This window comes from Hirundo rustica, chromosome 6 (genome assembly GCF_015227805.2).
Source record: "Hirundo rustica isolate bHirRus1 chromosome 6, bHirRus1.pri.v3, whole genome shotgun sequence".
Classification (NCBI taxonomy): domain Eukaryota; kingdom Metazoa; phylum Chordata; class Aves; order Passeriformes; family Hirundinidae; genus Hirundo; species Hirundo rustica.
In genome coordinates this window covers 14,461,372-14,475,186 of record NC_053455.1, presented here as the reverse complement: position 1 = coordinate 14,475,186, position 13,815 = coordinate 14,461,372, and the positions used below count along the sequence as shown (strand labels likewise).

Genomic DNA, 13,815 nt, shown 5'->3' with positions numbered 1-13,815 from the left:
TGGTATGAAACCTCAGCTTAAAACAATATCGCCAAACAACTAAAGTCCTATTATATTGGTATTTAAGGTTAGGCTCAGATATTGTTGTTTAATAATGAGAATGGCATGTAGAAAGTACAGAGCTAACTCAGAGAATATTTTTCCCCTTAACCAGGTTGAGTATTTCAGGCAAAAACAAATATTGGTATTTAAATTTTTCCTTCCTCTGTTGCTCTGCCCTTTTTTATTTTACAATGAGCAATACTATGGAAATGCAAAAGTATTACAGAGGGGGACAATTTTGACTAATATAGGTTGAAGTGTTTTATGAATGGAAACTGGAACACAAGCCATAGAGAAATCACTTAAGTGCTGAGATGCATTCATCTCTGGTAGTGCATAAAAGTTAATTAACAGTGCAGTGAACTGGAGGCAATTCAGAGACAAACATTATTAGATGGGGATGTACCAAGAAAGTGAAACGTCTTTCAATTTGCTGGCTAAGGATAGATGAATATCTACTAATGTCTGTAAGTGACCTTGACAACAAGGAGGAACAGTCTGACTGGAGATGTTCCTTGGGGTGCTCTCTCTGTGGGACTAATAGGATAAAAGAACAGCTGATCAGGTTGTCATGTGAAAGACTAAGGCCTTTTCCATCCTAATGTCTGGCAGCTAGCGAGGCTGCATCCATATAGCCCCTTGTCCTAGGGTAACTTTATGATGCCTGTATCCCCAATCGTCTGTTCTGTTTGTGCTGTATATTGAGTCCTGTGCCTTTAAGACTGGTTCTAAGAGCAAGGAGAAGCGCAGAGTTTGTTTTGAGAAAACTGCCTGACTCCTCCACATTCTTCTGCGGACGGGGTGTTCGGCAGAGGCTTGGAGAGACTGCAGGACAGAGATCTTTTTTTCTTTTTTTTGCTTTTAGTTAGTTTCAGCTAGCTAGGGCAGAGAAGTTCCCTGGACTGTTTTTTTTCCTTTTTCTTGGAACTGTTTAAACCTGCTCTGGACTGAAAACCCAGGGGAGCACTGGGGGCTGCACCTGCGGCCCACCGGGGCCTGGACCTCGGCATTTTCCAGCAGCGCCGGAGGGCCTGGGACTGAGGAGAGACTGAGAGAGAGCCGAGCTACATCCACGGCAAGGACTTTCTCAATTTGCCATCTCACTTCAGAAGGAGAGGTTTTATTGTTTCATATTATTCATTCTTTATACTTGTATGCACTTCATTTGTTTAGTAAAATAGTTTTTTCCACTTTTCTCCAAAGAGGTTTTTTTTTTCCGGACCGGTTGGAGGGAGGGGCCACTTGGGCTTGCTTCCTTAGAGGGATCCTATACAGGGGTTTTCTCCCAAATTTGTCCCAAACCAGGACACCCCTATATGCAGAAAACATTTTTACTGATTGAGCACAGTCGTATAGGGCCACCTAAGGTAAATTGCACTCTTCTGTTGTATATATAGCAACTGAAAGTGGAGAACAGCGAAAGCCACTGAGGACTGGATACTGAATTTCAAACTTGGGTAGATTTCAAGACAAGGAAGTGCAAAGCTATTGCTTTGTGTATTTAAAGCTAATTAGAAATTTCTAAAAACCTACTCTTTAAAGCTAAATAGAAACTACTGCTTAGAGTATTTTGAGAACAGTCCTGCTCTCACAAGGAGGCGGACTTAAAACTTTAAATCAGTCTTTTTAGACTGTATTTCTTGTTATGGGATGAGTTTCCTAGTGCCAGCCCTGGATAGGCTCACAAGAGTTATTAACTTCAAACATCTATTTGCATGGACTTTCCTGGTTTTATTCTGGTTACTCCTTTGTTGAGACAATTGTGCACAGAACACTTGGTAGAGAATAGGTGATTAAACTATGCCTGCTCCTGAAAGCTGAATTTTCCTATCCTTAGTTTTCTTACCATTTTCTAGATAATTTTGGGATATGGAGTTTGTGAAGAGTAACAGGTTATTACTGATGTGATCAAGGACAACTAGGATTCAAGAGCAACCTCAAATTTCTCTTGACTGCATGTCTTCTGCTGTCACTTTCTTCTCTCCTAGATTTTTCAGAATTTTCCATTGCTGTAGGTTCTCCATGTATGTTATATGAGTTCCTACATTGCTGTCAGAATTATGGGACTTTAAAATTTTGGCCCTATTTCTTCTATTGAAATGGCAAAATGAAATAGATTTATCTGTATCTTTATTCAGGTTAAGAATAATTAATATTCTAAAAAATCATTTCCATTTCATCCATGATCAGTTAACATCCAGAAGATCTCTTTCTCTATTGATATCCAGAATGAAGGTTTAAAAGTACTGAATCTTATTTCAAATATAACAAAATCGTAAAGCTATGAGCTTGCTCCTTGCTCGTTTGAGCTGAACCCTTGCAGTACACCTCATTGGCTAACCAGGCATTCAAAGAGTTCACAGACAACTTGCTGATATTTTGATGAGTGACTGAGCTCTGCAGATGAAGTTCCAGGAGAATTCCTGGGAAATTGAGTTCTGTAGCAACTGGAAGCAGAGCTGTGGCAGCTGCATGTTTCCACTTACCCATTATTCTAGACTCTGAGCTGGCAGTCAGCTGGCAAGAGGAGACAGAAATATATTCTTGAAAATACTTCTGTTCAAATGAGTAAAAGGATAGAGCAAAAATAAAGCAAGAGTGAGAGACAGGAAGATAGCATGAAAATAGCAATTTGAGTTATTGTCACAAGGGAGCATTACACATGGCACCACATAATGCAGGAGTTAATCATCACGACATTCTTTGGAAGCGAAGCAGAAAAGTACAGAACATGACAAGAATTATATTCAAATGCAATAAAATCTTATTTGAAAGTTGTTTACATTTTAAAAAGTAGATCAGTAAATTACGGGTGGATGAAACTGATTTGCAAAAATTCCAGGGACTTGGCAGAATTCATCCATACAGTGAAATTAATTCAAGTCTGATATGCTTTCCTTCATAAGGTTGAGTGCAGCAGGCTCCCCTTCCCTGGAGACTGAGCTCTGTGCAGCATTCCTTAAGAAAGCAGTGCTGGCAAACCAGGCTCAGAAAGAGGGAGTGAACTTAGCTGTCTTTGCACCTTACATGGTTCCTCCATGGGTATAATTGAGAGAAGTGCTGGCAGAGCACAGTGGCTGCACCGTCACCTGGACTGCAGTAGTGTGACAGATTATCACCAACCTGTGGCACCCAAAGCAGACCCTCCCACAAATGCTCCTCATTGCTTTTGAAAAGAATGTCTTCACTTTGCTGAGACTGTGTCTTGGTTTGAAAGACAGGTATCTGCCAGAGAGGGGCGAGGTCTCTCTAGGAATAGGGAATTACAGTCCCCTCCCTCCAAGTTATTATAATTTAGAAAATTAAAGGGGCTTCTCAGGCAGAGCTAAGGGGAAAGGAATAACAGTTCTTTACTAGTAAGTATAACAAGGCAAACAAACAACAACAACTACAGCATTAATAATAAACAGAACCAGGAACCTCGAGGGGCTTTGTTTCGCAAAGCCCAGGGCAGTCTGATCTCTTGGGACCCCGAGAGCACCAAGCTGGAACGGTGGAAAACTCCCGGGTTGGTGGATGGAAAGGCAGGATGTCCCTGGCAGGCAGGAGGGATGTCCCAGCAGGCAGGGGGGTGTCACAGCTGGCAGGGGGTGCGGAGCTACAGCGCAGCAAAAAGAGCAGTGCTGGAGAAGCTGCGATGGCTGGACAGGGCTGGCCGAGCTCCAGCAGGGCAGGTGGAGGAGCTCAGAAGTCCTGGGCACATGAGCAGATGGTGGTAGATTTCCCAGGACCGGACTTTCTGTTGACAGTGGACTCCTCCCGCAGCAAACAGCAGCCTGACCGTCCTCTCTGATGCTGAGAGCAGGAAGAGCCCTCAGCTCCCCCGGCCTTGTCTTCTTCCTGCCCCAAAACTAGCTTGATCTTCTCCCTCCTTTGTGTTGGTCAAGCACCATCTAAGGAACAGTACTTAGTCTCTTAGCAACTTCTGGCGAAAAATTCTCTAAGACAAAAAAAGGAACAAACCTAACCCCCAACAGGCTGGTTGTTGTACTTAGCAGAAAGGGGCCAAATGGGGCTCCCCTTGGAACTTCCATCCTGGTGCTAATCTGGAAGTAACCTGGAAAGAGAGAAAAATGAAGAAAGACAAGATAAAAAAGGAAACTATTTGAGGGGAAAAAATCATGAAAGCGACAGAGGCAAACCAATTAAAACAAAACAAAAGAAAGGATAGGAAGGTTAAATTCATTCCCTGAACGGGAATGGGCCGGGTGCATCCCTGGAACCTCAGCAATGCAGCCCTGACCATAATGCATATCCTGGTGGAGCTAAGGCATTCCCTGAAACACGACTTTTGTCATGATGCATGCTGACATCTTCTAAAAAGCAATTTTGTGATGTCTGCTATCCAGCCTTCCTTGGAAAATTGGGACCTTCCAGTTGATATGGGTCACAATGTGGTTATGGGACTTAAGTGCTAAGAGTTACATATACCCCTGAAATTAATTTGACTGCTGTGTACCAAAATCTAATTTATTTCCTTATCATCTTTCAACCATTAAATTGCTAGATCTGGGTTGTGTAAATGCTTTAAAGAAAGGCAGCTTCTAGTCACTAAGGAATATTGCAGAAAATTTGCCTTCTGAGCATGGTTATATAACGCCCACTTATTTTAATTAGACTTTAGCTCTCAAAGTCCCACTTTACCTAAGTGGCATGATCACTGAAACACAGTAGAGATCTGTGATAACAAATGCAATCTATCTGCTCCTTTCAGCAGTGACTTCTCCTCTAATATTATGTCTTTCAGGCCTGTGAGCCCCAGGCAGCTGCTTGCAGTGTTGTCTATTATTAGTGCTTACTCAGAATGGGTCTTGTTCTCCAGCAGAAGTGCAAGAAATGTCTGTGTAAGCATTGCATAGCTTTAATTTTCCTACAGAAGAGTGGTCCTCAGGGAGGAAAGTCAAATAAACAGCAGCCTAAACTGTACTCCAGGTAGCTGAACACCAGGAACAGGACCAAACCAAATTACTCACAAAGTGATGATGATAGTCTTTCCTCAGGAAGATACACCAAACAGAGATAAGGGGTTTTTTTTAAATAAGTAAATTCCAACTAATTAAAGATTTCCCTTCCTTCCATTTTTACTTGAAATTTTTGCTGCAGTGAAGTCTTTGGCAAGCATGGAAAAGGTATTGTGATTATATCCATTAACTCCTCAAACCATGCAGCCAACCACTTCTTCTTCCTGTGTTTTTTTGTGATGTGTCCTGTTGCAGAACGTGTATTTGGCCCATTTGGCCAGGCCCTGAATGAATACTATTTCAGTGTACAAACTCAAAAAGAAAGCCAAATTGTACATTTGTCATATCCTAAAAGGATAATTTGTGTATATAGGTGGCAACAATCCCTTTCTGGTTTTTGGTTCAGTATTCTTGCACTTCTAACAGCAGATGAAACAATCTGTTTCAATGTAAGCATAGCAAGTCTACAGAAAATTTCTGATAATTGTGCTGTGCTTTGTTATGATGATGAATTACTGCACATGTTTCTGCCATACTCATTAGTCTTACTTTGCAGCCTTCACCCTGCATGTGTGCTCTGAGATAAATTGGACATTGAGACTAAAAGGCAGCAGCATCATGAACCAGATTGTTTTAAGGTCAGCTGTTTTATCTTGCTTTCTGGTATCAGCTGCTCTTTCAAATCTGAAAATGGGAGACCGCAGTTTTTTTCTCTCACTGTCTGATTTAGAGACTGAATACTTCATAGAACCTGTCTTCCCTTAGTAAAAATAGCAGGAACTAATTCCATGAATAAGTACCTTACAAAAACAAACAAAAACCCCAATTCTACATATAGACAAAACAGTCTTGGAGCAAAAAGGAAGTGTGAGGCTTGCCTGGAGGGAAGAGCTATAACTGATAAAACTTCAGGGGTGTATAGATTGGTAGGGAAATTTGAATAAACCTGTTTAGGGAAAGAGAATAAGCAAGGTAATAATCAAATGATACAACCCATAGTGAGCACTTGCAGCAGTTTGTTTTACCAAGTGGATTGTTTACTTCTCAGAGCAGTCACTGCAATCAAACAGGAAAAGAAATGCAGTCGAGCATCTGCTACATGTCTTCTTTCTCTCAGTGGACACTACAGTTTTTGCCAGACACACCGCATACACACAAGAGGCACGTTGGGAAGAAGCTCAAAGAACTTGCTCAGTCATCTGGCAATATCTAGTATAAAAGAATAGCTAACCACCAAATGGATAAGTTATATTGGGAACTATACCTGTTTAATCTGCATCCATAATCATACTTATTAAGGTCAATTTCTACAAAAATGCTGCAGTGGAGAAGTTAAAAGGAGACTAAATGCACAGAGATCACATGAGTAATAAGATTATCTGAACTATTTTAATGGAAATTTCTCAGGGAACTGATATTAACAGAACATTAAGCTGTTGGAAAAATTACTATTTTTTGTTTAGATTCTCTTAATAGAAGGCAACTTCTCTTTTGTCAAAGATGGACTGTCAAAAAGTGAATATGTGTTCCTACATAGATATGCTCTCTCAGTGCTTCATGTGTCATGTTGCCTGATGTTTCAATGTACCAAATTCGTGGTGATCTTGCAGTGAGGGGGTCAGCACTAAAGTGTCTGAGTATACCTAAATACTCAAAGGTTAGTATCCGTTGCCATCTCTGCCCAAGATTCTGCAGCACTGGCCAGTTCCAGCTTGGATCGTAGCCCAGTTTGCTGTCTACTGAGCCTGCACGAATAACTGAGAGGTGTGAATTTTTAGTTCAAATATTATCCTGTAATAATGTGTCTAAATGCATTGCGAACCTGAGGTGACAAATGGGGAGTTAACTCATGACCATCTAAATCTGATCATATATCTATGCCTTAAAATAACCCTTAAGCCCAAAATCACTCTTCTGTAACCCTTGTGAAAGGAATTGCTGGTGCTTTCTTCTTGACTGGTTCTAATGACAGAGTATGCAATGCACCCTTGTACTCCTGAGGAACAGGATGAATGATCTTGTGCTGTGTTTTCCTCCTGTTAGTTTCTTGAATAGGAGGGAAACCATAACAAGCCTCCTCACAACATAACTCCTCACAAGTGCTACATATACTGTGGCTGTTCCATGGCCTTTCCAGATAAAGCTGTTCAAATCCCTGAATTCCAGAGACTCAGACAACCGAGATACCTAAATTTTTTATGCCTACCAGCAGGAGTCTGTTTGGGGCCTAAAGGCTTGCTTCAGTCACCCCCTCTGAGGAACTGCTGCTGTTTCAGATGCCCTGGAATATGCAAGATATCTCTGCAGGATTTATTGCCGACAGGCAGGTTTTGCTGTCCATCTCAAACGGCACTGGCTCTTTCTGTGTGGGCAATGGATTGAGCCCTCAGTATCAAAGCCGTTATTAGAGTCAATAAAGATCAAGGCTGGAGTCAGTGGAGCTGAGAGAGTATTCAGCTCAGCAGCTGCTGGTTCCCTTGGATAGGGTGAACTGAATTGTGCTCTAGGTTGCATTGGCTGCATTTCTGCTGACTGCAGCAGGCAGATGAACAGCGGATGAATGTGTGCATGCCTAGATGTGCATAACTGTGTTTAAATAGCCTAAACACAAAAATAGTTTGAATAGTCAAGAATTACCTTTTGAAATTTGAAAGGATAGTGGCAGAAGCTTCTTTTCTAAACTAATACAGAGCGATCAGAGTACCTATAAAGTTTAAAGGCCTCATGGGTATTTTTCCTATGGAAGTTTACAAGGGGAAACAGTTACTTACCAGGTATACAAAAATAAGCACATAAGACAGACTGACCAAGAAATTACCTGTCAGGTTCCCAAAGAAAAGCAGAGTCTATTGCTTTGTGTTTTTAAATGCTAGAAGACCCACTAATGATTGGTGGAATGTTTGCAGGAGGTGAACTGGAACTAGATAGCATCATCACAGTTTCTAGCTGCTCTGATCCCAATAGTTTTGTGGGGCAAGATTTCCCATTCCTCATTAGTGAAGAGCTAAAGGGAAAAGTTGTGCTATTTCTTTCAGTAATACATTTTTCAGGGAGTAAAAGCTGAGCTTTATGTGCTGTTTGTCTGCCACAGGGCTGGTCTTGTTGTACTGAAGACAGAGGTGAAGTAGCATTCACATGTGCAAAATTTAATTACTCTGATTTATCAAGCAATTATTTTTCCTACTAGTTTTATTTAACTGTGGGAGATCTCATCCCTTCTTTGAGCGTAATGAGTGCATTTGCTTCAGGAGGTAATTTGCCATTCACAGATGAATTCTCTTTAACAGTGACTTTGCCTTTATTTTTCATTTTCAAATGAAATTACATTCTCAATTTGTTTGTAAATTTGAGTAGTAAATTTTGTAGTATATGGGAACAGTGAATTCTTTATTGCATGATGACAGAGCTTCTGCTGGAAAGCAATTCTCATCTGAAGCTTCCTTCTAAAATTGATAAGCCATGCTGATGGAAGATGGAAATTTTGAGTTTGAACCACCAGGCTGGCGAAGGTCTCATATTCAGAGTTTCTATTTCCTGCATAAGAGCACTTAACTTCTCATCTATAACATAAATTATAATCACCGCTTCCATTTTTCAGCCATTTATGTGAATTAAGGAGTGTTCTATTTCCAAAGTACTTGGTATAAGTGCCAACATTCAGCACATGGTTTGAGACTCTAATTGACAGGCTTGCACAAGCTTTTAGCTCAGAGTTTCAATAAGGGGCCACCATATCATCTTGTCACTACTACCTCTGGTTAGCATAGTGCTTGCCGTGTTTACTTGTGATTCTCACTCCCATTTAGAGGCATCTATCTCTTCCTTGCATCATGAGAAGGATTTGTTTGCACTATGTATGTCTGTGGTTTCCTCTGAGGGATCAGATAAATCAAAGGAAGTGAATCTTATTCTGAAAATATGGAACAGAGAAGTAGGTTAGTTAGGTTGCCCTGCTTCTGCTGTCTTGGGGATAAAAGTAAACCTTCTTTGTGAGCCTTTAAAAAGAACCATTACTGAAGAACCCTCATCCACAGAATGGCTGGGTTTGTATCAGTCAAAGATGTGACTTGCATATGACACAACTACAGATTTCAATGGTGAGGGCATAGACTTGGACAGCAGCCCTCACTCGGCTGTAGAAGCTGATTCCTCCTGGTTTTGCCTCCATTCTCTGCCTTTCTTTGCACACTGAAAATCTTCCAGTATTTTGTCTATTTTTCTTTTAAGCATATTCCATTCAAAACTTACATTTTTCTCATTTAAAATTTCATATTATCCATTCTAAACTGTTGTGCTAAATTGGTCTTTATAATTCCCAGTTCATGTGGAGCATCTCCTCATGTTCTCCATTTTACAAAATTGCCTTCTATGTTTTTATATCCCTGCTTATCACATACATATAAGGTGGCATCTCACAGTCTGTAACTTTCATCAGATTCGTTTCCCACCCTCATAACAACAGAAAAGAGCCAAATTTTCTTTAGAAAAGCAATCCAGTTGGAACAAAAATAATTAGGATAGATCAGATTAAAAAAGCCATGTGGACCATGACAGGAGAGAAAATGCTCTTCACATCGATTTTTCTTCTTTTCATTCTTGAATGCTTCAGACTTTTCACTTGATTCATGGTGATAAGATGTACTTAATGTAGTTGTAATCTAGAAATCACAGGATCTCACAGAATCACAAGAGCTGAAGCTAGAAGGGGCCTCTGGAGACTCTGCAATCCAAACCAGTGCTCAAAGCAGGGTCAATTACGGCATATGGCCCAGGGCTGAAGATTCTAAAGCATCTCTGGGCAATGTGTTGCAGTACTCAACAGTATTCAGTTAATCTATTTATAACATCTAGATAGTAAGGCCAGAAGAAAGCATTAGATCCATGTAGTTTAATCTCCTTCAGAAAAAAAAAAAAAAAAAAAAAAAAGAGGAAAGACCTTGTTGTCATTTCTGCATAAAGCCACATATATTAACTGTTGCAAGACAGTGTATTTCATAGGAAGGACTTTTATTTTCAAATTAAAGTAGAAGTAATGGAGACTCTACAACATCCATTGGTGATTTGTTCAAGTAGTTATTTGCGTCTGCAAAAACAGAGAGAAAAACTGAAAGGACACAGAAAATAAAACTGGAAAGCATCCAGGATGCCAACTCCCTTAACGTGAAGCTGTGTCATTTATACCTAAGCATTTTTTGATTGGTGTTTGTCTATCTTTTCCTAGATAAACTCCAGTGATGGAGACTGAGCTATTTTGTGAATAACTTTGGTTGTCCAAAAGTTTTTCCAAGACCTGGCTTTGAATTTTCCTTGTTGGTATTTATTTGTAAAACTTCTTGCTTTATCCGTAGTGTTCATGGAGAATTGCTTAGTCTCTTCCTTACAGCTTTTTTCACATTTGAAAACTTTTAAAATTCCTTTCAAATGTCCCTCCTCTAGATTATATGACCCATTCAACCCTTATTGAACAATATTTTATTGACTTCTATCATTCATTCTGCTTTCTTAACTCCTTTCAGATGCCCTAGACTATTCTTGAGGAGCAGTGCTTGTAACTGAAAATCTACTCCAGTGGATGCTGCACCATCTCTTACAGCCAGCCTTTCATTAAGGCAGTGTGTTTGCTTTTGGCAATGTTATTGGCACGTGCTCTGATCTGATCCATTTTAATCCTCAGATCTTTTGCAGCAGAGCAGATCTGTCATTCCCTATCCTCTATCTGTGTAGTGTAATCTAAATGCATAACTTTTTTTTCTTTTCCCTCTAATATGAATCCTGGTTTTGCAGGAGTGTTCTTTAGCCTTTTAAGATTATTTGGAGTTTTATTCCTAGATCTTTCGGTGATTGAAACTTCTGAAATTTTTGGTATGATCTCTCTACATAACAATTATATTATATTCATAATGTTATATAAGTGATTTTTGAAAAAATATTATAATATCAGATTCTGCACTATTGTATTTAAATATACTTTAATTTTGAATGGAATATCCCAAAATAGTTGTTGATGCAACTTCCAGCTCTGAAAGTCATTAGGTTGCATATTTGTTGAAACCAGGACAGCCTACCACATAAAAGTTAAATACATTCTTACCCTACTTTTTCCATGTTTTTCCTTGATGCCTGCCAATGGCTTCTATCAGAGAAAAGATACACAAATCAGTGAAGTTTAATTTTGACTAATACAATCAGAGCATCATTTACAATGAAAAGACTCCTGAGATCATTAAGTCCAGTCGTCAGCCCAGCACTGCCAAGCCCTCCCCTAAACCAACTCCATAAGTGCCAGTCTACATGTCCTTTAAAGGCTTCCCAGGATGGTGATTATAGCACTTCCCTGGGCTACCTGTTCCAATGCTTGACCACCCTTTCAGCAAAGAAGCTTTTCCTAATATGTAATCTAAACTTCCCCTACTGCAACTTGAGGCCATTTCCTCTTGTCCTGTTGCTTGTTGGGAGAAGAGACCAGTCCCCACCTGGCTGCAGCCTCCTCTCAGGTGATTGTAGAGAGATACAAGGTCCCCCCGGAGCCTCCTTTTCTTCAGACTAAACAGCTTCAGCTGCTCCTCACAAGACTTGTGCTCCAGACCCTTCTCAGCTCTGTTGCCCTTTTCTGGACATGCTCCAGCCCCTCAGTGCCTTTCTTGTCATGAGGGGCCCAGAACTGAACACCGGATTTGAGGTGTGGCCTCACCAGTGCTGAGTACAGGAGGACAATCCCTGCCCTGCTCCTGCTGGCCACACCATTGCTGACACAGGCCAGGGTGCCTTTGGCCTGCTTGGCCACCTGGGCACAGCCGGCTCGTGTTCAGCTGCTGTCACCAGCATCCCCAGGTCCTTTTTTGCTTTCCAGACACTCTGCCCCAACCTGTGTAGCTGCTTGGGTTTGTTGTGACCCAGGTGCAGAGCTGGCACTTGGTCTTGTTGAACCTCACATCTTGACCCACACACTGGCCTTGACCCATGGATCCAGCCTGTCCAGATCCCTCTCCAGAGCCTTATTTTTGTCTTATTTATTTTTCATTGTTACACTAACAATTCTGATCTCATAAAAAAAATTATATTAATTTACTATGACTTGATATTGAAAGGCTCATGCAGATAGTCATGACTTTTCTGTCTCTTAGGTGTTTGTGAATGATTGTTTGACTCTTCATTGCAAGATTTTTCTAAAACTGGAAGTAGGCTGCATGGTCTTCTCTCCTCTAGCCTGTCTCGCCTCTCTTTTCCTCTCTCTCTTTTTTTTTTTTTTTTTTTTTTTTTTTTTTAATTAGATAGAGGAGTGGCTTTTCTGGTTTTCTGGAGCCTAATTTATTTTTGACAGGCTTTCAAAATATAATTGTTTATCATCCATGGGACACAAGGCAGGCTTAAGGAAAATACCTACAGAGAATTTCCTCTGAGCCTGTCTTGGAACCTCTTATTTACCTATTTTCCAACCAGTTTGTCACTGTTCTGGTTTTATTATTCATCTCTATCTCTGCAGCTCATTTTCTTAGCTGTGAGATAAGAATTGACATTTTTAGTGAAGATGGAAGCAAAGATGACAACACTGTGACCTTCTCAAGATTCCTGTTGAGGAACAGACCAGCATTTTTCTTAATAGTCTAATAATAATAAATTTTCTCCTATGTTTTACTTGTCACAAGTTATATGTTTTGCCTTTCTCATTTTATTCCTAGACTGTTGACACTGTAGTTTAGGATACTTTGTGCCTATGAATTGTCCTTTTTTTGTTCCTTTTGTTTTCCTTTGTTTTAACAGCACTAGCAGCTCTCTCCAGTTCATACTCCCCTTTTTACTGACATTTTGTAAAAATCTAGCACTTCCACCTCCAAGTGTTTATTGCAGTCTGCTGTCCTGAGCTCCATGATTTATGATGTTTGTGTTCTCCCTTCTAACCATCTGAAGCTTGTTAATTCTGTCATCTATTTCATGGTCACTCTGACAGGTTACTTTGCATCTGCATCATCTCAGCCTGCTCTTCCAGGCTGGCCAGAAGCACAGGCTGAGCCCTTTTCCTTTACTTGCTTTCTTCAGCTTTTGTAGAAACAGATATGCCACCATAACACTTTGTTACCGATATGTTCCTGCTTCCTTCTTTTATAAGTGGTCTGGATGATGAAAGAGTCCACCTCAAACCTGTACTGTGCTCTTCGTATTTTTCCCAGTTGCCCAGAAAATGCATCATCCACCACATCTTTGTGACCAGACCCAAAATGTGACTATTTCCTTTCACCTTCCAACATTTTAGCAGGTTTTTATTCCCACATCACCTGGGATTCAGAATAATATAATTTATCCTTGATACACAGAGAACACTTAATTTGTTTTATTTTTCAGTGAGAACCAAACAAGATATATAGTCTTAAGTCTGCTAAATAATTAAAGTAGGCAGTATGGAAGCATTCAAAATCTGGTACCTTCTCAGTCAAATTATCTGTTGGTATAAATCCCATGAGTTCAATATGGCTTCTTAAGCAGAAAATTACTTACATTTTCTCCTTGAAAATGAACAAAAAATGCATGTATTTTCTTAAAATCTGAAGTTAAGTTTTGATTTTAATTTAGGAAATCACAAAACATATGGACAAATTTTCTGACCCTTGTAATTATTACTTTAAATCTTCTCTCAAGGGTGTTTCATAGGTCTGAAGTAGTATTACTGCAAAGAAAAATAAACAGGATTTTGAGAGCAAAGACAAAACCCAAGACAAAGAAAATAACATTTCAGATCTCATGTTTACTACATTATAAGGCAATGAGGATTTCCCTTTTATATGATTAATTCAGATTTTAATAAGTAAATTCTTCC

The 13,815-nt window shown here is 39.9% G+C and overlaps 1 protein-coding gene across 9 annotated transcripts in view; it reads left to right on the top strand.

Annotated features, from left to right (window-relative positions):
- TUNAR (TCL1 upstream neural differentiation-associated RNA) overlaps positions 1-13,815 on the top strand; it is a 164,183-nt gene that overhangs the window by 100,768 nt on the left and 49,600 nt on the right. The window lies entirely within an intron of this gene.